Source organism: Rissa tridactyla, chromosome 1, assembly GCF_028500815.1.
Source record: "Rissa tridactyla isolate bRisTri1 chromosome 1, bRisTri1.patW.cur.20221130, whole genome shotgun sequence".
Classification (NCBI taxonomy): domain Eukaryota; kingdom Metazoa; phylum Chordata; class Aves; order Charadriiformes; family Laridae; genus Rissa; species Rissa tridactyla.
Window position 1 is genome coordinate 98,113,599 of NC_071466.1, and position 27,227 is coordinate 98,140,825.

Consider the following 27,227-nt stretch of genomic DNA (forward strand, 5'->3'; position numbering starts at 1 on the left):
TGGCAGTGACTTCAAGGACTGGCTTGTCCAACTGTGTCTCTTCAAACAGTACATCAGCGATAGAGACCACACCGACATGCCTCCAGTCCAGAAGAATTCAGTCATTTTCCACTAAATCCTCCATAAGCATACTGTTTTGTCTGCAGGTGTCTTTCCTATAACTGTTGCAAATGTATTAAATTCTAGCAGAAAGTTCTTGTCTTTTTCACTGAAGCATGTCCACTGCAGAGGCTGTTCCCTTTACAAAAAAATAGTCATTGCTCCTTTGCTCTTATGCAAAGTTCCTCTTAAATCTAGCCCATCACAGGAGAAACGCTCTCTTTATTCTGATTTTCAAGCTAAGAAATGAAGCATTTGGTCACTTCGCAATGAATATTAATCAAATGCCATCATATTTGCCTTGAGTTTGTGAGATGCAGCAAATGAGATCAGTCATGCACAGACTCTCTTTCTTTCCCCCCCGCTCCTCTTTCCCACCCACCTTCCAAACAGCTCTGCCTTTTATTCTTCAGCAGTTCAGGTTTGGAAGAATAAATTCCATTGTTACAATGATTCAGAGACAAACTGAAAGCCAAGTGAAATATTGTTCTCCCAAATCTGACAGGAAAACTTATAGGATGGAAACACCCAGAAGATAAAACCCACTTCTTTTATAATATGCTCCAAAAAGCATTACTTGTCACTTTCTCTTTGCTCCCAGAATATATACAGCAACTGCTGGGTTGCTGTAGTACCAAAAATTTCCAGTTTTCCAGATGATGAGCTGTGACTCAGTACTCCTACTGATATACCTCAATGCACCATCCATTTACTTTGTGTGGTGGTAAATCATCTCTCACTTTCCTTCCACCAGAATTTATTAAACACCATCTTGTGTCCGCACGTCTAATCTACCACACCATGTTCTACCTTGTCCATTTGAGACCAGATCAGGTAAAGGCTTTTCTACTCTAGCATTTTGCTAGACCACCTCCTTCTTTCAGGTCCTCCCCAAGTGTGTGCTCACACCTCTGAGAACATGGGCTGTGCAGGTCATCACCTTAAATGCTGCTTTCTCCACTGTCCATACCTGGACCATACACCTATTTATTGGCTAAACAAGTTGGAGCTGTTGGCACAGAGCTCTTTCGCTTCGTGTCAAGGTAGTTTCTAGAAACTACTTCTGGGAAAAGGATGTTTTTTTCTCGACATGCAAAATCCCTTCGAAGAGTCTGTGAGGTGATGCAGCAAGTTTTGATCCATTTATAAGCAAAAGAATGACTTCAGTCTATGCTACGGAAACCAGAATTTGGCATAATAAAGCTAACAGCTGGTTGAGGAAGAATAACAGTGTGGGCTTTTTGATGTTTGCAGATGAACACGCACAATCAAAGACAAAGTTAGGTTAGCACGTGATGGTTTTGAATAGTAGTAAGGAGTTAAAGCACTTTAATTTACATTTACCAAGAAATTATTAATTATTAAATTACATTTACCAACAACAAAAAATTCTTATAGGGAAGACATTTTATTTTTTGCCCATGGTAGCTGCAAAAAATGTCATATAAAACACTTAACATGCAAGAATACTATGATAATGAGAAATCTGTGTTAAATAGCCCTTATGAACTATGCATTGCAAAAAGTATCGCAGGCAGCTGGAAAGTTATCCTGACTTCAGGCACTCCCCTCGCTTCAATTTGCTGTGAACAGTGAAAATCAACACAGCGCAATGAGGGTGCTTTAATAACTCGAACCTCTGTGAAAGCTCTGCAACATTCCCAAAAAGACATCACGGACAAGAAAAATGGGCAGAACTGTGGCAGTCAAGAGTAAAAATGCTGCACGAGCTGAAACTATTAATTTAGTATTAACATCTGCTTAGAGACATTAATTGGTCAGTAAGCACTGAAATTCTCTCCCAGGGCACTGCAGAAGTGGAGAAGAGATTAAGTTTCCTGACACGGGATTCAGAAGAGCGAAGGACATGAGCTAGCAGTGGGGAGGAATGCTTCATGGTGGTAGGGGGAGGAGTGTGGCCGGACCTCTGCAAAGGTAAGAAGATGTAAGTCTAAGTAAATGGCACTACAAAGGCCGTGTTTCCAGCCAGGGCTGGAAAGCCCAGAAGGCAGCAGCTGATCAGCTCCCCTAGAACAACTTCTCCCTCGAAGAATCTGCTTCATCTGAAATCACTGGGAATGAATAACAGTTGCCTATAACAACAACCAATATCCTCGCGTTACATCTTTCCTCCCAGGTTAAATTATCATCCTTCTATTAATAGGACCCTCAAAAGCCTTTTCCTCCTTCTTTGGAAAAGAATATCGGAGAGTTATTATGTTCAGTCATAAAATGTTAAAAAAACCTGGACAACATTTTAAGAGGCCAGGCTTCAGTGAAATTGGCTGTTTCAATTTGATGTTGTTACAATCTTTCCAAACTCATTGCTTCAGAGATACAAACTCGCCAATTATCCCTTCAAGAATGAGAGAGAGATTTTCCTTCATATCAGTTTCTTCATTACTGACTCATTCCGGTCTCTTCACAATGCATATGACCATGCTAGCAACCATCCGTCTCGAGTAAAGTAAGGGTAGAATGTCAATTCCATGGAAACACAATGATTTTGTAAAACACTTCTATTTTCTCCACTGTCCTTTGAAGTGTTTCCTTTGCGGTCTGCATAACAGGTTCATGATCAGTGCAGCTTGTGGATTAAACACATGTAGTAGAATCGATATTCTTGCCTAGGATGGTCTTCACCGTAGGTCTGCTCAAGCCCTTACCATGCTCTTTTCCCAGTGGATTTCAGTAGACCTCAAGTCACTTTTTTTTTCACAGAAAAATACATGGGGTTTGCTGGAATCACCTCTGAGAGGAAGCCAAAAAGCAATACAGTTTCCATGTAGATTCCAACACAGGTTTTCAAAAAACTGCATTTAAAGCTCCTCTTTAAAAGAGGAGCTCAGTTCTGGCAAACTGGGAAGTCATTAGATTTATATTTTTTTTAATCTACTTTGCAACTGATTGTAGCTAACTATGGATTTACAAATTACATGGCCATGAACACATAACTCCCTTGGAAATATATCCATTTTTGTTCACATCAACAGCTGAAGTCATATTTATCTCTGTGTTTATTAATCTGTTTTCTAATGCAACCATTTCCCTGGACCAGACCTAGTTAGAGACACCACTGCTTATTAAAAGCGATGGCAATAAAACTGACACGTATTTCTAAAAACTGCTGTGTAAATCAATATAATTTCTTAATTGGTTAACCAAATAGCTGCCACGCTAATGACTCACTGCAGCTCTCTGTAAACATCTCTTTCTGCCTTGTTACACTTCTTTAGCAGCTCCATAGCCAGATGGAAGAGAAGTTACGGGGCCCCTCTTTCTGCTCTCTACAGTCAGTACAGCTCATAACACTGCAATTTGTGGACTGCTTGTCTTCCACCTGTTTGAATCTCTTTTCAAGGCTTTAGGGTATTTCATTAAAATTTATTTCAAATGACTCTGCCTCTATCTCTCCATGCAATATATACATGTCTAAAGTGAGTATTTTATCATAGCAATGAACAGGGTAATCACATGATTAACTGCCTAAGGAAGAATTGTAGAACATCTTGGAGGGAAAGCACAAGAGAAATCCCAAATTTTATATAAGCAAGTGCCAAACTTAATTATTGGTCAGTTTGATATAAATAAACTCCCAGCTCTTTCTGTGATAATGCTCTGAACTCACAGTTGTGAAACAGTTAATGCCAGTGCAGTGATATCACCTGTGTGTGTACCAGACACTTATCACCATTCAATAGGCATCTTCCAAGACATGAGTATCTGATGCTCCTAAATAATAAGAATAAATATCAAACACTGAGCCAAGACAATCTAATAGAACCCTTACAGCTGGGGTGGCATGTCAAATGATAAAATACAGCCTCCTCACTGGCAATTGTTTCGGTTAGTGGAAACAATTTTGTCAAATATATGGTGTTTTGCCAAAGGAAAAGGCACTGATACAGCTTTTTATAGTTTCATACTGGATAATTTGCCACTGTTTGATGTGACACAGTATATATCTGAATTGTATTTTCCTCTCTGTCAATTCAACCTCATTTACTGGGTTTTAGATTTTAATTTAGCCCATGCAAGGGGGAAGCATCAGCCACAAAGTTCAGATTGTGACTTGGGTCACAACTTCCCCGGAGTCTGCTGAATGTCTGTATTGGTGCTTTTGGTTTAGGATCCTCTTTAGACTTCCTCTTTCCTATTTGCAGTCAGAATGGGGCAAAGAGAAAGGTGGTATCTCCTATTTTGCTTCTGGTCAGGTCAAGCTAGGGTTGCATTCCACTTCCTTTCTTGCTTGTGAGGGCCACATCCATGATGAAAGTGAGCATAGCTATGGAAAAACACTTACTAATGCTACCTAATCAGAAGCTGGGCTTCAGATTTAAGAGAGTAGCCCTTTCCTAATAATGGATTTTTTTTCTCTTTACTTCTCCATGCTGAAGGGTGTCTTAAATATGTTAACATAGAGGGTATTCCTCATGTGAAGTGAGTGATTTCATCTCTAGGTCTAATACAGGGTTGAAATTATTTTGCCACCTACATTTAATGATGGACTCATATGCCCCAATTACTTCACAGGTGCACAAAAATATCAAGATGAATAAAATTCTCTACACATGGTCCAACATCCTTTTCTAACACTTCCACATGCTGAGTTTTCATTTGTTGTTAGCAACGACTGATTTTTAAACAAGCTACAGTAGGAGACGGAACGTTTTATTGTCAATTATAAGATGAATGAATGACTCCTGAAAACAGGTTAGCCAAGTTACAAAGCACTAGCTGGTAACCACTTTATCAAATAAGAAAATCAATCCACACAAAAAAACGCACCCAAACCCAGGAAGAGCAACAACTTGGAATTGCTCTTGGAAATTGCTAGTCTTAAAAGTAAAATCTTCAGGCTCTGTTCCTCTCCTGAGATTAATTTTCATAAAGGTTAAATCAATACCATCAAAGGCAAAAAATGAAAGCCGGACAAAGAATGCCATCACCATTTCTGTTCCTTGGAGTTGCTGTGGATCGTCTATTTATTGTTTCAACCAGTGTATGAAAAGTAAGATTGTGAATGCTGTAGGAATGTCTAGCAGTCTGTTCTCTTCCCTCAACATGATAGGAAGCCATTCCCCAATGGTCCTGAGGTATTACTGCAATGAACTTTATTAATAACAACTAATAATGCACAAAGATGACCTCTCAAGCTATATATACAGAAGCATAATATCGTATGTCAGAATACAGGATCACAACTGTTCCTTTTTTGGTTTTAAACGCAATGGGATAACTTTTGATCTGATTCCATGAGTCTGTCACCCTGCAGGTCCTTTGTCTGACTAGAATATGTTGGAAATTGGGCATTTACTCATAAGGATTTCCTGAGGAGCCCAGAGAAATAAAATTTTTTGTGGTCGAACCTCACGATTTTCCCAGAGTCACAGAACGGTTAAGAAGGGACACAGAGGGACCTCTGGAGATCATCTTGTCCAACACCCTGCTCAAGCAGGACCACCTACAGCCCGTTGCCCAGAACCATCTCCAGACAGCTTTTGAATATCTCCAAGGATGGAGATGCTACAACCTCTCTGGGCAACCTGTGCCAGTGGTCGGTTTTCCACCCTCACAGTGGAAAAATGTTTCCCAGTGTTCAGGTGGAGCCTGTTGCGTTTCAGTTTGTGCCCATTGCCTCTGGTCCTGTCACTGGGCACCACCAAAAAGAGCCTGGCCCTGTCCTCTTCCCTTCAGCTATTTAAATACATTTATCAGATCCCCTTGAGCCTTCTCTTCTCCAGACTGAGCAGGCCTAGCTCTCTCAATCTTTGCTCGTAGGAGAGATGCTCCAGTCTCTTAAACATATTTGTGGCCCTTCAATAGGCTCTTTCCAGTAGCTCCATGTCTCTCTTGTGCTGGGGAGCCCAGAACTGGACCAGCACCCGAGGTGTGGCCTCACCAGCGCTGAGTAGACAGGAAAGATCACCACCCTCCACCTGCTGACTTTTGGCAAGTCATGATTTTGCATCAACATTTTGTGTTCCAAGTATTAACATTAATTTGGAGGGGTCTTGGTATCTTCTGCTCCTAGGGAAATGTGCAAAAGTGAGATATCAGCAAAGTGAGATATCAGCAATGAACATCAGCAAAGTGAGATATCAGCAACGAAGTTAGCAGTGTCAGGGAAGGAGACATCAGAGACCTAATTTTGTGGAACCTCTGGAAGAAACAAGGAGGTACATTGCTGCCGGCAGCTCCATCAAAGCCATCTGGGCACCATTGACTGCAGAAGCTGATGGTCTGCCTCACTCTCTGTGCTAGATTGTACTAGAGTTCTCCAACAATACCTACAGTGTTCATTTAGGGAATTTATATTTTGCTTCGAAAATGGTTTGGGTTTGTTTCTTTTTTAATTTTGCCTTTTTTTTTTTTTTTTTTTAAATTTATCAGGAAAGCCAACGGCAACAGCATTACTGCTTAAATATCTCCTTCCTACGGTATCTTTTTAAAAATTGCTTGGACAGGAGGGAAAATGTTTATATCTATATACTTAATATATAAGAAGATTATAAAAAGCACTAACAACTTCAGCACAGGGAATTTTCAGGGAAATTAATGACTAGCCGAGGTTAATGGCCCTCAGTTTCACATTGCCCCATCAACTCTCCCAGTCAGCCATTAATTCCCAGGAAATGCCTCGTGCCTTGATTGTTATTGCTTTAATACATTAAATTCAAGTTAAAGTCTTGACTTAATGTTTAGCCACTATAAAGTAAAACACAAGGAAGTGTTCCCACTGGACATATTTGCTGTCAACTATATTTTTATTTACCTTATTTTCTACAGGTATTTAAATAGAAGAATTGAATACTCATTTACCAATTTGCTTTGTTTTTACCGCTCATAATAGTGCACAAAAAAATCTCCATACATCTTTGTAATTTAATATTTCACTAAAAATATTATCTGAATTCAAATATGACTGAATGTGCAAAATACAGACATGACTACATTTAATGGTAAGATGAAGAAATTAAAAATTGATCAGAACTAGTTTTGTTGTATCTAATTAGTATCATACCAGTTTTATTATAGCAGAAAAAAAGACACTATGATTATTTACAAGCTCCAGCCGAAAGTGAAAAATCAATGACTGTTTTGGCCCCAAACCAATTGAAAGGTGGAAATCTGATGATGCCAGTTTTCTTCTGAAATTTCTGCCATTGTGACCTCCCTCACAGAGAAAAATGCTGTGGACAGGTTTTGGGGGGTTTTTTTTCTGACATGTTCTGATAAACCTGAGTTGGATTTAAAAAAAAAAAAAAAATAGAAAAATGCCTCCAACAAAAACACCAAAGAAAACCTACTTGGATTTAGAGTGAAGTCTGGTCTAAAAGCATGGTTTCCAGCACTGCTGCAAATGTCCTAGTTTGGGGGGGATTTTTTTGAGTCATTTTATGTGTTACTTAATTACTCTTCAGAAGCGCTTGGCCACATTTTTGAAAACAGCCAGTTCACTTTCCTTCAACACACGACGAGAACAGATGAAGAAAACCATTACTTTGTTCAATAAAATACTCAAACTGTTGGGGTTTCTATTTCATTCAAAAAATAATGTACTCTTTCCACTGTGGAAAAACATGGGCTGAAAAAAAAATGTGTTTCTGAAACTTACTTTAACATTTCATAGATAAACCTAGTTTCTGTTGCCGCTTCATTAAAGCCATCAGAATTATGATTGGGATAAATCTGACTTACTGTAACATAACTGTATACTAAAGTGAGGTTTGATTTGACGTGTACATAAAAGCACATCAGAATCACTACTAGATTTCTGCATTAAGTTTTCTTGGGTCTGGGAAATGTCACGCAGCATGCATTGTTCAAGGCAGCATACGCTCAAAAGTCCTTGGGATGTGAGATGATGCTAGGTCAGGCCAAAATATGAGACAAAAGCTGCTTATAAAGGGATTCAGACAGCTTAGTCTATATCTTGACTCATATTCTCCCATATAAGTCACCTGAACTATCTCTGCATCAGTTTTGCCAGACTGTAAAATGAGAAAAATGCTCACAAGGTAAAGAGAGAGAGAAAAAAGAAAGGTTATTGTCACTTTCAATTTGACACTCCACACTGGCAGTCCTGCCAATGCAACGCTTGTAGTGTAACTCTGTGCTACAATCAATTCCCCGCTCTCTGGGATCAGGGGCTGGGACAAGTTGCACACCGGGGTCATGCAAGTGTTGGAAGCACAGTGCAGAGGTACACAAGCCCTTCATCCATAGTTGGCTTTGAGTTGGAGCCAAGGAGGCTAGTTAGAACCCGAGTGGTTCGTGCAGAGCTGCTGGCCACCTCTTCACCCAGCTATAGATGATCTGGATTATTCACCTCACATAATACAGATAGCTGACTGCAATGGTAATGTGGTAAAATCCCCCAAATGGCCCAGTCTGGCACTGTAAAAACCGTGCACAAAAAGTAGTCAGCCTATGCTCATCCCACCCCTGCAGGAGGGGAATGAGGAAAAAAGCCACAGAGATACAAGAAGAAGAGGAAAAATGGTAGGCATCCTGAATGAAGATGGATGCTTCGCAGCCACACTGAGCCCCCCTGCACAGGTCTGCCTGCAGGCTCGAGCAGATTTCAGTGCATTGGTCCACCATCTGCCTCCCTTGTGGACGGCACCTTCATAGCTGGGAGGAGCACTTGGACTGCATGTGAGCCAAGCGGTAGCTTCAGATACGCTGCATAAAGGTGAGGTGCCTTATAAAAATACACAATTTTGCATCTGCTTTCCTGACTGAATAATCTCACCACACAGGACAAAACTGCTCTAAAGTCTTCGTTCTTGAAACCAGTGTTTCTTGTCTTTTCCTCATGAAAGCTTTGAGGTGTATTGGGTAATCCATCTGAACATTCACATTACTGGTGTCAGCTGTGCCTCTTTGTAAAGCTGCTGACTCTGCTTTGGATGTGCCACCTTCCCCTTTCTCAGCTGGCTGTTCTTCCCCCACCTTCAGTAGCCTCCTTAACACTGTGCCTTTGCTCAGGCAGGGGACATGATCATGGACATGCATCACAACATGGCACAGAGGGAGGTGGTCAGGGGGCAGGCGGTGGCTTTGGGACACATTGTGAGCCACAGGCTGTCCTGCAGGACCTGGGTAAGCACCCCATAGGAGGCAGGCGTTCCTGGCTGCGAGTCTGCTGCATCAGCAGGTGCACCAGGTCCTGTATCAGAGCCAGCAGCTGGTCCTCGTGCGGGGCTCCAAAGCAGGACAGAGCCCTGGTGTTGCAGATGTGCAACAAGACGTGGAAGTAAAGAAGGTTTGGGAATAGAGGGTATAGGACAGGTAAAGTTTGTAGTGAGAGAGGGGAAGACGTCAACAACAGGGGGACATCAGTCTCGTTTGAAGAAATGCAGTGAATGCAACTAGTCATCTCAGCTCTCAGCACCTGAAATTTTGGGAATTGGTTTGCAGTGGGAAAAAGTGGGACTGTACTGGGAACTAGACCATCACTTCCATCCTATTTCAGACTCTGCCTTTCGTGGTGATGGAAGCAACCTTCCAGGCATTAGCTAAACAGGAGCCCAGCACAGGGAATTATGCCCAACTCTTCAGACAGCCTGAAGCGAGGGCTCTCTGCGTGGTTGTAAGCTGATCTTATTCGTTTCAGTAGGGTGTTCAGGTTGAAGGCTAATGATGATAATTGAAATGTCAACATTAGCTATTTAATTGCACAGCAAACAATTATCATTCATCTCTATAGCTTTTTTACATTTATAAAAAGAAAGTGTTTCTTCTACTGTGGTAGGTAGATGTCATATCAACCAATTGCTGGAACTGCTACAGATCTTCACCTCAAAAATGTGTCTGAATCAAGGTATTGCTTAGTTTGTATAAAAAAACCCCTCAATTTTCCTACCAATACCATGAATGTAAACATTTCATAGCTGCTAAAATTGCTTGCTGTCCCCTTAGCCAGCTACAAAAGTATTCACATTTAATATATTTCAACAATTGGTTATTATTTATTAAAATATTATATAAGAAAATTTAATAATTTATCCTATAATAATTCACTTTATAGTAATTTGTACAATATATCGAACTTTTCCTCAGTACAAATAATGGTGTCAAACCAGAAATTGAAAAACAAGGGGCACTCTAAGGTAGGTTGCACTGAATCTAATAAAAGCTAATAACAATAATAAACAAACAGCACAGCTACTCTCTGAAGGCACCGGGTTGCATAGGGAGCAATGAAAAAAAGCCTGTCTCGTAATTCTCTAGTTTCTCTTAACATCAGCCATGGCCAGTGCGTTGCAGAGTTTTTCAAACAATACGACTGTGTCTAATTAAGGTATAGTCCTGGCTGATCCAAAATGGGGAGTTTATTTCTCGGGAGCCACAGGGCACCATGGCCACCTGAGCTTCCCGCTTTGGGAGAGCAAGCCCTGGTCCAGAGGGGTGAAACAATGGCCGGGCTAGCAGTGCGCTGAAGGGCCACACACCGGCAGCACACCCCTGCCGTTGCCTGGGGGTCTGTTTCAGCTCGGGGAGGTCCATGCGCTTTAGGAGACACCTGTTGCGAGCCCAGCTCTGGTACAGTGAGATGCTGTATCTTATCACCTGTGTTGAAGCCAGGCTACTGTGGTGCCTCCAAGAGTCTCACCTTCAGCATCTGAGCTAGGGCTGCAACCCCAACAGCCGTGATGGGAGTTGATGGGCTGCAGGTGGGACCAGGTCTCCTTCTGCCTTTTAGCTCAGGAAGGCGATTGCTGCCACGTGAGTCATGTTTGCAACCATTTTATTAATGTGATTTAAAAACAACAACTCCCACAACCCACTCACCCCTCCATTCAGTAACACGCCATCAGACACCTTTTGCACCCTCCCTTACATTTCATCCATTCTAAGGTTTTCCAAGAGATCTAAAGCCGGTAACACTGCTCACCCAGTCATAGTTTCCTCTTGTCAGCTAGTATTTCGTAGACATATGGGATAATATCTCCTCTTCATTTTTTGCTTCAAATGAAACTTTGCTAAATACAGCCTGAAATTGCAAAAAAACTTGCTGTGAAACTACAGTAAGCAGTTCAAAAGAGCATTCTGGCAGTAAAATTATTTTTAGCCAATTACGTTCTCTATCTCTGTCTCTCTTATCATTGCCACCGCTCTTTAAGCAAGCTGCTTGTTAACATTTTAGAAGTAGCTCACAGAGGCCTTGATGTGGTTTAATGTGCTCTTTGCCTTCTAAGGACTCTGACTGCAGGTTTTGCTTGCATACATCTCTCGTTAGGTTAGGTCATGCAACACCAGGGTACTGTACAAGTCACCCGGTAGCTTAATCCACATTGTCATATAGTTTTGAATTACTGTTTTGAGCTTGCGTCCTGCAGTCCACTACCGTGTGCCCACCTTTTTTAATAGTAACAATGAACTGACATCTAGGCAAGGACTTTCTGAGGATGCCAGCACAGCATGGTTGAAATCTACTTTGACAGATTTTCTTGAACAGAGAGTTTGTCTTCTAGGATCCATTTAATGAAAAAAAACAAATAAAAATAACGTGTGCTCTTTCTAGGTGTCTAGTACTGTCTGAGTTTATTTGGCCTCCGGAGTTGCTTCTCTGCACCACAGCTCTGCCTGAAACTTCCTCATGCTGTGCTGCACTTTGGCAAAACCCAAGTCCGCCAGGGAAGCTTAGCCCACAGTGCTTGTGCGTGGGGACGCTGCTTCCCTGGGTGAAATTCAGTTCCATCCACAGTCTCTTTTCATGCATTCGTATTCACACAAAGGCATCCTCAGCTCTTCATTTGATCTTCCATGTTGTCCCTCCGCACAGCTTAGCTCCTTTTTATTCAAATCCTGCCCAGATTCACTTCCATTGTGCATTGTAGATGCAGTCCCTTGACATAATGAACTCTCTCACAGCTGTAGAAGTTACTGTTGAATTGTCGGTTCTGTTTAAAATGTCAGGATTCTCTGTTACCCAGCTGGTCATCTGAGCAGGACGAAGTACCTAATGGGCTCATTTGCTGCTGCCTGGTTCATGGGAGACATGCGAGATTTCTGCAGGGCAGCCAGGCAGCACCATGGCTTTGTAAGTTGAAAATGAAAAAATCTGGTCGCTTCCTTTCCTGATTAAATGCCCCCGCTGCCCTACAAATATATAAATGAGAAAATACAAATTTGAGGTTAATTATAATTTTCCATTAATAAGTCAAGCCCACATTTTGTACAGAAAAAAAAAAAAAAGAAAGAAAAGTTAGTGCTTTAGTGCTAGAAATAATTTGTTAACCAAAAGAAGTGGGTGAGACTTTCCAACTTGAGGATCTGTGCCTTTTCAAAACAAATATTCCAGTTTCACAATACTTGCAACACAGCCTAATCAATGCTAGCACGCGGCTTCAGGGATGGATCGCCGGGGCTGAAACTGCTCCCGCTGGAATGTTTAATCCAGTTCTACCCAAAGTCCATAAAATGCATAGAGAAAATGCAAAGAAAGAATTTTGTAACCAAATATATTTGAAACTCGGGAAACACAGATTTTTTTGGTTTGGATCCATACTCAGTCTAGAAAGGTCATATTAGCCTGAAATGGATTGACTAATGCTGTTAAAGGTATTATGGACTTTCAGTATAAATAAGTTGTGCAAATCTTATAAAGTTTCATCTGCTCCCAGTCTTACTGTAGCATTTCCCCTCCTAGAAAAGAGATCATGGTTTTGAGACGTTTGTCTCAATTAGTTTGCTTGCCAGTTTAAAAACTTTTACCAGATAATTATTTGAAAATAAATTTACAAAAAAAGGTCCTATAAAATTGTTTGTAATTAATTTAAATAATTAGCCATAGCTATTATAACATGTAGACCAATAGCATCTGCAGATGGTATCAATTTATCATTTGTTGATCATGGTTCAAAACACAGGTAAAATCCCAAGAAATTACAATCCAGCATTGAGAATATAAAATAGTATTATTACAACTGAACTGGAGGGGAGTGCTGGGACTTGACTGCCTGAATTTATTCCTGGGAAAAATCAACTAGAAAACATAGTTGGGAGACCCAGAAGATGTGGCTGCTATCAGTTATTTTAGGTAATACAAGGACATAGCCCAGAGATTAGCCTGATAGAAATGTGGGAGAGTATTAAGGTTGAGAAGTCTCCTGTCCTTTCCAGAGAAAACATTATTTTTGATCCACCGGGAAGAGCTAAACTATGTTACACTGAGCAAACCGTCAAGTAAGGAATGATGGGCTTGGACACCTTTGTAATTTGCTAGAGCCAGTCTTTATACTTTGTAGGGACAGAACAGCTTTTGCTGATACATTTTGCTGTGTCTATCCAGGAATATAAATATTAGATTAAAAAAATAAACTAAAGGCTGAAATGCAAGTTTGTATAGTCCAATACTATTACTAAAATGGAAATATAATTTCTCTCTCTGTGCATCCCTAAATAGGTTTCTGTTCTGCGTAGTTGGCCTGAGAAGTGAAACAGCGTTGCTTGCTGAAATATCTATTTTCATACATGCATTAATCTAATGGGAATTCCATTTAGTCTTTCCCTATTTGTAAGACTTCACAGACTGGATGCACATTGCAACTTTTAAGTAAATGCTCCTTTTAATGCCATACCAGTGTCATGTATTGCCAACTATGAACTAAGATGCTTCCCAATGATGCTGAAGGTGCAGGAATTTCCATCATTGTACGCGGTATTGGAAGAGCACAGGGTGTCCTGCATTTTAGGATACCAAAGTCTTTGTCATCCAAAAGATCTTTTCCAAATGTTTGTTCCTTTTAAAGCTTTTTGCTTTCAAAATGTACCTTTCCAAGTTTGTTCTTGGCTGTCTATTGTTTTGCTTTGCTTTGCTTTGCTTTGTTTTGTTTTAATGAAAGCAAAATTTGTCAAATACATTCTCTCAATCTCAGGTGTGGGAAAGCTCTGGTAAATCTTGCCAGCAAAGTACATATAAATCCCCACTGATCCTAATTTCCTACCTCTCTGGAACATCAGGAAATCAGTGAAATAGCTGCTCATCTTTGTTCCATCATTTCCTTTCCTGGTTCATCCTGTGATCTTTCGGGCCAAAAGCAGGTCCCTGATACTAAAAAATATGAAAGTCCTGCAGTTCTGTACCCAGGTATTAATTCTGGTTCCTAGCTTCTCTTCTGGAGAAAGAGGATTACGTTCTGGCTCCATTGTAGCCAGTCGCAAAACACCTGCCAACCTCAATAGGGCCAGAATTTCACCCAGAAGGTTCACTCCATGCTACCTGTGAAGCTTCTGCACTGGGGTGAGTAGCACGTCCCCAGCTGGACCTCCAACTGCTGTGCAGGACTCCGATGGGTGGACTCCCAGAGTAAGAAGGGCAGGGCATGTCCTTAAGTAATTTTAGTTTTCTAACCAGTAAATGGATGTAACTCACGGAGGTTGCTACAGCAATACCTCTTGCAACTTCTCCCTTCTTGCCTTTTCTTTAACAAGCTAGACCCCAGTACGGATTTTTGTCTTTTTTTTTTAATATTATTATTAAAAATGTACCTTCTATCTACTTTTCCAAGTACAAAAATAAGGTACAAATACTTGCATATTCCCCAAAATTTAATCTGCTATGTCATATACTTAGGTCTCTTACTGCCTTTAAGAAAAAAAAAAAAGGAGATGGACTTGTTTGTGTTATTTTTATTTTTTTTTACTATAAGAAAATGAAATTAAAATATGTCTGTATTGAATAATACAGTACTGTTGTGTATATATATCTGCTCATGTATATCATATATATATGTATATATACGTACGAATACACACGCATGTGATTTAAGGTTTGCATGGCCAAGCATTAAAATGCCGGCTATCTCTCTTGAGATAAAGCTATTTTTTTGACCTTTTTTAGCTCAGGATGATACAGCCTTCACACGGCTGTTGAACTGAAGGAATGTAGCAGCAGTGTCAAGTCCGTGTCATGCATACATCATGGGACTTAGAGTGTTGTTCAGTCCACGAGAATAGCTCACTATATGCTGTACATCATTGAAAAAAAAAAAAATCTAAATGTGACTGTACTGAAGCAGTGATTTTAAAAATCTTTATGTGTCCAAAATTAATTTCTTTTGATGTCAGTCCAGCCAAGTATAGTCTCATGGTCATATGCCTCTCACAGTTAACTTCCTCTTTGATAGGGTGAAGAAACCCAGCTGAAAATGAGATATTCTGCGGTTTAAGAACTCGTTCAAAATTTAGGCTGTGCATTGTCAGAGCCGTCTTTTCAATAAAGGATTTTTGAGTTCTGAGAAAGTGTCAGCTCCTGCGTGCCTCCACTCATACTTTCTCTAGGGACAGCAAAGTCCTTTTCAGGAGCATGGCTGAAGTCCAGAGAGAGCTGGGTGGTGGCGTGGGGGCAGCACCCCATCGTAGGTGCTCTGAGCCAGACCAGCCGTGCCCTGTGCTGTGATCCTCTTTTCACTCTCCCTCTGTCTCCGCCAAGACTGCAAGCGGAACGTATTTACAAATAACCGAATTAGCTGTACCATGCGATCAGTTAAACTCTTTTTTAAAAACATGTGGGCTGGCCCCCTCTCCGCCACAAGCGTTATAAATAACTTGCTTCCTGGCTGTCGTGTTGACAAACTGAACTCCTTCCACCACCTCCGCCACCCCCACCTTCTCCCTTCGCAAGCACATGCTACTTCTCCCAGCACATCAAAGTTTATTTCTCAAACACTTTTGGGGGGCAGGAGGGAGGAAGGAGGAATAAGTGCATTCACATAGGTCAAAAATGTCAATTAAAACCAAATCCTGTCTTGTTGTATGCTGGGACACGCAGGAACTAAGCCCCAACTTGTTTTTTTGAAAGCAACACAAAATATTAGCACAGAGATGCTCTGCAAAGATTAGAAACCTTGAACTTCAGAAATCCTGCAGTGCGTCTTAAGTGACACTGAAGTGGACTGAAACCCACCCAGGTGTTGCACAGAGGTAGACGCTTCCAGCCTGCGTCTTACTTCGCTGTCTCGGTGATGCTCATTTAAACTCCTTTGCCAAGGCTTTATGCTTTTACTTAAAGGCCAGCTAATGACTGACCTTATGAAAAATCTCTTCAGTGACAACGATTCGATCAGCAGCATGTTGGAAAGTAAAGTATTCCTCAACTTAAATGCAAAAGTCTTACTTTATACTGCATATACAAACATTAAATACCTTCTAGCAAGTGCTTCATGTCCAGTGCTTTACGCACAGGGCTGAAAAGTTCTTTTTCTGCGTCGGAGTCATTAAGATCCAGAAATGAGCAACGAGAGGTTTCAAGTGACCCACCGCAAGCATGTAGCAAGTTCAGTGAACAAACGTCGTGGCAAGGAGGTATCTCGGTATCTCTGTCTCTAGTTCGGGAGTCTCCCAAATGCTGACTTGTTTTTTACCTATGCGAAGCATCTGATGTCACTTTTCTGTGTGGGTGGAAAATGCTGTACAAAGGTTAAACGAGTTCTTTCATCCTTGCTCATGAAAGTAAGCTCGTATTGCATTTCCAGTAACTAAGTGCATTACTATAACAGGTTGGGGATTTACTTTATGCATGCGTGTGTATCTCTGGTGACTAACTGGCCATGTGTTCTCTCTCTTCCTCTTAATCTTGCTCAAATTATTGCTTAATCTGAACGCTCTTTTGTCCTAGGTTTATAAAGACGGTTAGTTTATAAAGCAGCCAGCGTTTCCAGCTATCAGTAAGTAGGCTTCGTAGCGCAGGACTACAGAACCTGTACCTGCTCTGCTTGCTACAGAAAGGAATTTTTTAGACACTAAAGTGTAAAGACTTACATCCCATAAAATAGCCTATTTCTTCAGCCAAGTGCGTAAACAGAGAGCCGTCCCTGAGTAAAGCATAGGAGCAGGCATTTGCATTTGGGCATTGAAAAAATCCCACCAGCAGTAGCTTAATACTAAGCAACTGATTATGAGCTTTGTTAGGTGGAGGCCTATAAAAAGCTGGAATCAGTGGAGTTACCTCAGTGGATATAATGCACTAGAACTACCCAAAAGCCTTTAATAAAGTTGTTTGGTTTTTTTTACCAGAAAGGCTGTTTAACACACGTGGCAAACCGGGATGCCAGAGAAACCCTCCTCGTGGCTGAAATACGAAGGCCCTGAACAAGTTGCCCTCAGAAGCACGGCTGAAGGTTGAGGAGCTTACGTAAGTCATTTTTTGCTAGCGTAGTTCCCGTACCGCAGGAGGGTAGGTGTATCAGCCCAGAAATCACCACAGCTACCTAATGGAGGCTGTGCAAACCAGGAGGGCTCGCAGCCTCCTACACTACCTCCTGCTGCCAGCTTCACCTGAGCTAACAAGTTCAAAGGCAGCTCAGATGTGCCTGCATGAGCCCCGGTAAGAGCTCGGCACTAACAGCTGGAGCACAGTACAGAGGCGTGAAATGAAAAGTAAGAACAACCAACCCAGATGGCCTGGCAGAGAGTGAGGTGGGGTGTCTCGTGTCTTCTAGCAGGGCTGGTGATGGGAATGAACCCACGAAAGGGCTATGTGCTTATGTGGGAGCATCTACAGAACACACATACACACAGTATTGGCCCAAATTGAGGAAAAACACAGTGAGGACCCTAAAAAGGCCATATGAATGGCAGCCCAGTACATACTGATAAATAAAAAACAACAACCATTAGTAGAAGCGATTGGAAAGTCACGCACACTTTACTGGCTTATAACCTGTGACACTCCGGAAAAAGGTAGGATCACTCCTGACGACAGCTCTGCAGGAAAGCTTTTCTAGAGTATGTCATCTCTGAAGCAAAAAAAAAAAAAAAAAAAGGCAAATGATGTATTATGAGACGTAAGACACGGGGTGGAAAATACATGATAAACAGCATAATGTGGTAGGTAAATGAATAATACACCGCCAACTGGGATGCTGTGTTCAGTTTTGGTCACTGCTTTTGTAGGAGATAATACAGTAACAGAGGGGATTCAGATAAAAAATAATTAAAATAAGTAGAGGAACGAAGAATTTTCTATATGAAAAGATAAAAAGGATTAGGTCCATTTAATTTAAAGACAAAATAAGATGGAATATATTAGAGGTTGCAATATGATGGCTCTAATTCAAATGAAATATCCTGTGCTCCTATTCAACATTTCTCTCATTCAAAAAGTGGAAACATTACATGATAAAATTCCATAAGTAGTGAAAAAAGACTGCATTTTTTTCACGCAACACAAAAACAAAATTATTCTCTGGAACTCTTTGTTCTAGCAGGATTAAAATGGACTGAACGCTTATAAAGAAAATTAGAATATGCAAATTCATTACATCCAAGAAATATTTGTCAAGAAGTTATATACACCATCTTTAGATTAAAGAGATCATGGCCTGATATCATATGCCAATTCCAGCATACATTCAGGAGAGGAAAAAGGAAGTACGGGAGGGAGAGTGCCATGAAAATAGCTTTTCTGTAACTAATGGCATTACTACTTCAGATGTGATATCTCATGCCCTGTTGATTTTAGATGCAAGAGTCACAAGTTGCTCATGAAGGTAAGATTCACCCTTTTCCAGTGGCAAAGCTGCTGGCCCTGTCCTTGCATTGCCGTCAGCCAGTGAACTTTAAACTCTGCATATTTGCATGCGGAGAACCCACTGCTGATGCAGACCCACATCATGCCTGCCCTGCGCCTCAGGCCAGAATAACACAGAGGAAAAAATCCACTTCTGCTGTGAAGAGGAAAAAACATTTTCCTGAAATGATTTAAAAGAAAATAATAATACCGAGAGCTATTTGTAACTGGAAAAAACTGAAAAAGTCCCAGTAGAGACAGACTGGCAGGCAGAGGGTGGAGGAAACGCTGCAGAGCTGATTAATTTATTACATAAATCCATGGCTTATCAAGTGATTATCACTCCATATAAATGCCATGAGCAAAAATGGAACATCAGAGCTTTCAGGAGCATCGACCAGCGTTGTTTTGGGAGGGTAGGACCGGTGTAGTCTCGAACCTCCAGGAACAAGTGACTCATGACATGCTGCATGTATTGGCCAGATTTTTCCAAAAACAGAAGCTCTTCCTTCCCCCTACATTAAAAAGAGAACAAAACAAAACAACACACCTCCTCCCCCCCACGCCCGCCCCCAAAATCCCCAAGCCCATAAACAGTGCAATGAGAGAGAAAGAAAGGAAAAAAAAATTAAACTCCTGGTCTTCGTAACCCAGTTCCTCCTACATGCATTTCCCACAAACTGTCAACATCCCACAGGAATCTACCCACGTTACACATCACAGCACAATGCTCCCGACAAAGGCATCTCAACCCATGATGTTTCAGGCAGCCTTTCAAACCGCCTTCAGTATATCTAGGTTCACCAGCTCTGTAATTAGGTGTTAAGTTTAAGCAATCCAGGAATTTGTGCAGGGAGATACTTCTTTGGCTGTTCAGCATGATTTATGCCTGCATGGTCTAGCTGGAACGAACAAAGGTTCGTCCCATGAAGAAAACGAGACTTTCCATATCTCTAGCGGGCTCCAGTTCAGTGAAGCACTTAAACGTATGTTCAGGTTCATCCCCATTTAGAATAGCATTTAAACAAGCATGGGCAGCTCAGCAGCCCTTTCGGTTCCACGGGACTAAAGAACGCATGTAACTGCTCTCCTAAACAGGCTTTAATTTATAAACAACATCAATAATAACGCTAATAATCACCATCACAACAACATCTGCTCTCTTTGGCTTCACATGACAACACCAGACTTCGGAAGTGAACTATGATAAATTATAAGCATAGGTTCTTGCCATGAGCAAAGCAGGAAAGATAACATTGTGAATAACATCGATCCTTGCCAATACAGTTTTCTTTGGCACAGGCCAGAGCATTGCAGGGTTAAAATGACCATTATAAATGCCTCTCTGATGTGCGATTGACTCTCCCCAAGTGAATATTCCTCATGACCCAGAGAACTGAAGGCTCCATCATATATTTCATTTTAGTCTCTAACATCAAGACTTAGGACAAAAAAAAGTGGAAAAATATCATTCTAGGACACCAGGAGACAAAAGACCAAATATGAAAAAATGTAAGACAATATTGTCGCATCACGTGAGCAGCCGGTTCTACAGAGGGCTGCATAGCATGTTTTCAGACGTTTTGCTACTCGTTACACTGGTACTTGCTGAGAGAAGGGATGTTAATGACTCTTCTCGTATTCCCAAACATTTGCCCAGAATGGGAATAACAACAAATTTGGCAATCAATTCTTGAAGTTTCAGCACCTATCATACCTAGCGTAACTCACTAATCTAAACATGCATCTGCCTCTGTTTTCACCACACATACCTTAATTGCCACAAAAGCTGATTTACATTGTTATCTCTGAGGTGTATTAGATGACTTCCTGCGGCCCCTTCCAACTTTCAGATGAACTTCAGATACACCATGTGCCAGACAACACATTGTAGTTTTACGGCTTCCAATGCGCTATTAGGACTGATACTCTGATATTCCCTTTATTTTAATTTACCTCCCTATATACTTCAGTTACCAGTTTTGAGAAAAGTATAAGCCATAAGCATGCAGCCCTCAGTAGTGTTCAAGGATACCTGCCACACCGCCATAGCTGTAGGTGACTACCCAACTGCACTGTGATAAAGAACAATAGTTAGTGCATGTTTTTCCAGGTGAATTTTTGTTTTTCTGAATCTAATCTTTATTCACGCTTTCCTGTCTTTCAAGGAAAAATGCTGACATTTTATTACTAGTTAATTTTCTGAAGTAACTTCACTTTCACAGTTGCATCTGAAAAACCCAAAAATCTTTGTACTTACTATATATATGCGTATGTATGTAAATACAGATATATGCATAATAAAATATGTAGAGGTGTCTTAATTATGTTCATTTCCCAGGAAATATTCAAAATGACAAAAGAGCAAAATTAGTGGTCAAAAGACTTGCGTATCTCAACTGGTACATAGTACAATTTTTCCATTTGATCTTCACTGTGACCTTATGCAAACCACAACATTTCAGGAAATGTTCTGATCTTTCTAGTCAGTGATTGTGAAGCAACGTTTTGAAAGAGGGTTTTTGGGCATATTACCAGTTTCTTATTCCATGGAAATGCAGGGGAGGAGAAAAAGCACTCTGATCTTACTTAGTCATTCAACATTGGTATTAATGATAAATTCATGCATCCGATAACTTTCTGGGTTTTATTTGTATGTCAATATTAATGTAAACCAAATTTTAAGAAAAATCAAAAAAGTGAGAATTTTTTTCTGTCTGAGTCATCACTGAAAGGACAGAATGAGAACAGTGGATGTTCTACCAGATGGTCCCAAACCTCTAAGCCTTAAGTTCTGCCTGACTGTAGCCACCAGACCTCAAGGTTCATGATACGTGATTGAAATGCAAAACGTCTGGTTTGTTACACAATTATCTCTAAAAATCAAGGTTGCAAACACACAAAATATAAACACCTGTTTTTGGAAAAACTGTCACAATTTTTTAATTGCTTAAAGCACTTTTGCAGTATCTTGAAATCGGGGAGGTTGCAATGGACCCTTGCCCACCAGACATGCTTCAGAGGACGACTTGGGGACAGATATTTCTGTGTTGGCTTCCTGTAGCTCCGCAACACGCTTGGCACTGTGGGTTCCCAGCTACTGGGTTCTCTGACTTTGCCAGTTCAGTTATTCCACCCTTGCGAGCTGCCAAGCAGGAACACAGGCCTCCTCGCCCCCTTGAACCAGGGGTCTGCAGGCAGCCAGGCTGGCCGTGCCTGGCGGGAGGCAGCAATAGGCAGAGCCACTTTTGCAGGACAGGAGAAGGCAAAATCATAGAATCATAGAATAATTTTTTTTGGAGGAGACCTTTAAGATCATCAAGTCCAATGGTTAACATAGCACTGCCAAGTTACCACTAAACCATGTCCCTCAGCACCACATTTACACATCTTTTAAACACCTCCAGAACTCACTTTCCTTTCTCTTCTGTGGAACTCAGCCCAGCTTGTTTGCAGTTTACAGCCTTGCTTTAAAATGGCTATTTTAAAAGCTGCATTCATTTGCTTTTCAGGTTTCTCTCCTTCTATGAGGCAATGAGGAATAAAAGTGAAGAGCTCAGGTCCACTTGAAGGAGAGGCACCGCTTCATTTCCGTGTACATGCAGCTTTCTTCTTGCATCAGGACACTGCTTCAGGATGTGGCACAGAGGGAGGACAGCATAAGGTGGATGAGCTCCAGTGTGGTTCATGCCCAGGTTACGCTCTGGAGAGATGCAGCAACACCTGATAACCTGACAGACAAATATGCTCAGCCCACAGCTTTCCCACAGTGTGGCCACAGCTCACAGAAACCAGGAAGAAGGGGACAGATTGGCAAAAAAGAAGTAGGGGGTTTTCGACATGTTTTTGTTTGTTTGCTTTTTGTAAAACTCATGTTGACATAAAAAGCCAACATAAATCACAATTACTTATCATATCTGCAATTATTAGGAAGAGCTGTTCCTATTTTCAGTCCTAATTATGGTGCTAGTAATTTCAGATTCTTTTTTAACACAGTATGAGGGACTACACAAAATCTGCCCATGAAAACAAGTAATGACCATAAAGGTGTGAAATGAGATAATTACAGCCTGAAACAAAAGAAAAAATGTTAGTACGCAATTCCCTCAATGATAATTAAAACTTACATCTGATGGCCATAACTGTATCTACTTAGGAACAGAAGCCATTTTGTTTCTCATTAGTCCTAATTTACTTTCCTACAACAGCACTGGAATAAAAAGGCAGACCAGTGACCAAACGGAAAAGCCTGCACAGTCTTGAAGCAAAACATGCCTAGGATTTAAATTCCCTTTGCTGCAATACCGGTTTCATTAGGACCAATCGGCTCTTTGCTTTCTTTCAAAACAGGTGCGGAGGCAACCAAGTTCAGGTTCAAGAGTCTCTTGAAAGGCTCTCCAAGCCCATGTGCATTTCTCCCTTTCTGTGGTGTGAGAGCAGTGGACTCTTCAAGCTCTCCCGTGCTGCTGCAGCACACCCGCTGCTGGAAAACTACAGTGGGAAAGACGAATAGCAAAGCTGCTTCCATTTTTCAGGTGGAGAAACAAAGTCCTCCACAGAAAGCAAAGGAAGGATGATCGTTGCCAGAGCAGCGCTGCCGGGTGACGAAGCCCTCGCCCGCAGCAGGTACGGCGTCTCTCTATGGTTAACACTGACAACAAAACCCCAAGCCTTCATTTTTTTTTTTTGCTTTCTCCTAAGAAGGCGTGTTTGGAAGCTTCTCCAGGAAGGCTGGAGCCCTTCGAGGGCAGCAGGGTGGGACCAGCCCCTCCCGACCGTGGGTGAGCCACCAGCCAGCCCCCGGGTTTCCGCACCGTCTCCCAGCCCGCCCCACTGTCGCAAAAGGAAGACAGTCGGGGCTGAGCAATGGGAGAGAATAAGGCAAAAGGAGGGGGAAGAGCAACTATGAGAAGCAATCTCCAAATGATCACATCTTGATGTATTTATTTACACTTCTTTTCATAAATTTCACCGTCCACGTTCCTAATCCCCAAGATTCTGAAATATGCAGCAGAACAGTTATTTTCCCTGGACTGGGATACGTTCACCAGCCACAAGTCATTACTTGGAAACCCCTTCACAATTAAGCCTTTATTAAAGCTTTTCAGCATAAATAGTAGATAAATTTAGACCACGTTCCCTCCAGTTCTTACCAGTAGAAACGCAAGTGCTGTGTGCCCTGAGGGACAAGTGATTTGTTGCCAATAATTTAACAGAGGGCTCCTCACTAAAATATTCTCCCTTAATCAGTAATAAACTCCGTGTCCCAGGCATCTGTGTTTGCGCACACTTCCCAAAGTGGACAGGTGAGAGAATGGGCAATCTGTTTGTTTTGGGTTTTTTTCCCCTTTTAAACAAAAACACTTTTTAAATGAATTCATCCTAAAAAGAAGGCAATGCCTTCTGCTTTAATACCATTAACTCTGCAGGAAAACAAATAGCCCCACAGAACATTGACAGCAATCAAAGGGCAAACAATCTATAGTCGATCAAAATAAAGGTAACAGATGACACAAATCTGCTTTCACTTACAGTAAATGAGTGTACATAGATATCTACATGTGTAAACAGACTTCTCAGAAGTTTCTTCTGAAGAAAACCCATAAAACTTGGAAATGCCAAATAGATATCTTTATGTCCCACTGCTCAGTCGCTCATAAACTTCGTGTACATTTACTGTGAAAGTAACATTGCCACTGATTATTCCTGACTGAAAGCAAGCCAAATATTTCCTTGAAACAATCACATACGGAATGCATTTGCAATGTTTTAAATAGCTAAAAGTAACCAATCATCGATGTAATTAAATGAAGCCATTTGTTACTGCATTCTTCAAACGTCCTGCTGCCACGGCAAGGTGTACTTTTCTCACAATACGCTAATCCCAGCCACGCTGGCCCCCTTTTTGCAAGTTCTTTTCCTGCATTGTTCTAGCCTAGCAATCACTCTGCATATTGACGTTTCTGTTCAAATAAACAGGCGTAGAAATGTGGTTCCTTGGCATTTCCAGAGCTTCAGAGTGTTTTCAAGTGCACTTCCTAGTGCCTTTTGCACTTGATAAAGCCTCGCGTGTAATTTTAGAGAAGAAATAGGAATTCTCACGACATGAAACATATGCTTTGTGAAGAATATAAATTTTGCAACGTGTGGCATAATATCCACTCAGCATGTGCTACTGTTACAGAGGGTCACAGGCTTGTTTCTCTTGATTATAATACTATTCTGTGAATAAGTCACTGTGAATCAAAGGATCTCCTAAACCAATAAAGTACTGTACAACAAGCTTAACAATAACAGAACAGGGTTTAAAGAGCTGCAAGCATTAAATAACAAGGTAAGATGGAGACAGTCAAATATGCACGGTGTAGATTTTACTCTAGAGTATTTAAGAAACTTTCAGGCTGGTTTAGTTACTTATCAAAGACATTTTAATGCTGCTTTGCAAGGGGTCTTTATCTTACTGAAAATTATCTTTTCAGTAAATTTCTGTTGCCCCTCAGGTCGGATCATTGCAGTAGAACTGCGTTGATCAAGGAATATAATGATTGTCTTTCCCTGCACCTGACATTTCTACCATTTCATTTTTTGTAGGTTTTTCTTTGATTTGCTCAATTATTAGCTGTTTTTATGCCTGTGAGAGTGTATGACAGAACTGAAGGGATGCATACTTAGTGATATTCAGCACAGCTCTATCATCCTGTTTTTACACCAGCATAACATTGGTATAATACAGTGATAAATCAAGCCTGTAACAGCTAATCCTTCACATCTCAAGAAGGCATAGTTACCCTCTGTTTTTTTAGGCACTCTTTAGTTACTGTCGTAGTTGCTTTCATAGTTGCCTTTTGGTTTTTAATTAAACTTACTGTTCTGTTTCGCCAGTCCCTTACGTCTTATGAAAGCTTGTGTGATATCCAGTGTACAGAAGCCTGAATGCGCTTAGTTTTGAGAATATTCATCAGACTGGGGGATTTGGTTTTGCAGATCCCCTGTCAGAGGTACCTCGCAGCTGTGGCTTACTAAACCCAAATGCTCACATTTGTTCATCACACAGAAGAAAACAAAGCTGAATTGATATGTGCAGCATAAGAAGTAAGCTTTTATAAGCCAGATGCAGAAAGACAGTTCTGGCTTCTGGGATGGCTGTGTGTAGGTACAGGAAGGATACCTCCCATCATGTCAGGTTTTGACGACTGCCGCCGCAGTGCATCTGACTTTATCAGCACTGTTTCGACATCTAGGCTGCCATCACTGTTAAAGCTGCAGTTTTGTGATAGCTGTCACATATATTTTGTTTTCAGCTGGCTTCATGTGTTTTAAAATCAATCCGCAGCTCTTGCCATAAGGAGACATTTGTTTCTTAAGAGGGGAATGATGTGGAAGAGAGACACCGTGAACACGTCCAGGGGGGCTCTCAAGGATGCGATCTCACAGCTCAGGCTCATCATTTGCTCTAGATACCTCAGAGACACTTCCAAAGTAGCTCAAGCCCATCTGCACCCTATCTGCTGTGGTCCCGTGCTCCTGCCCTGCCTGCTCCTTTCCACCACGGTGGGTGGGCTCTTGCCTGCATGAGCAGCAAGTAGAGAAATGCATTTCTGCCAATGCAGCTGAAAACAAGGGCTGCAAGGAAGCATTGACCTTTCTGCAAAGTCAACTCCTGCAGCCAGCCCAGGCAGCTGAGCCCCGGAGCCGGTGCAAGGACAGGAGAGCAGGACAGGAGCAAGGAACGGGGCAGGACAGCAGCAGCACCAGCTCATGTTGGCTTCACCTGGCACCAAGCTTCATCTTCCGGTTATGATCTCACATCTTGCTCAGTCTTGCCAAGGAAGAGGGAGGAGGTCCTGCTCCTCATGCTCTCTCCTCCCCCAGCCACATGCTCCCAGCCCATTCCCCTTGGTGTGGCTGCAGCAATCAGATAGCCCTGGGGCAAATCAATTCAGAGAATTGACCCAGTGGAAATCTAACAATGCATGTAAATAAATATGCAAATAACAGAACTTTTGCTGCCAGATGTGTCAACCTGTCAACTGAGCCGACTCACCCTGAGGCCATGCAGTTGCCAAAGCCAATATAAGGAGGGTACCTGTAACGGAGGAAAGGGGGAAGGGGAGAGGGAGCAGGACCTTCTTTTTCAGTGGAAGGCGGGCACTGGTTTGGCAGAGCTGCTTTTACTGTGAAGGCACCCCCTCCAGTTCTGTGACACCTCTGGTTTGGATGGAGGGGAGCATAACTGGGGGCAAAATTCATAGAGGCAAATTTTAGCTCTTGGAGGTTCATCCACTAGGGTTGATCTTCTTATCAGTGGAGGGAGATGGACTTCTCTGGGCAAGTGACTGAGGATGCCCTTATCTCATCTGTGATCATGGCAGGAGCCCAGAGACACTACTGCTAGGGACAAGGTGGCCTTTGTGAAAATCTGTAATAGCAGTGATTTTCAGCTTGTCTCATCACAGGTCCCTACAGTTTTCTGTCAGAGGGCTGAAGGCTGGTAGGATGAGCTTTACCCCACTGAGCAGGGCCTTGCCTGGCTAGCTGGCCTCCTGGCAGCCCCTGCAGAAGTCATCTGTGAGCACAGGAGTCTGTGAACCACAGGCAGAAACCC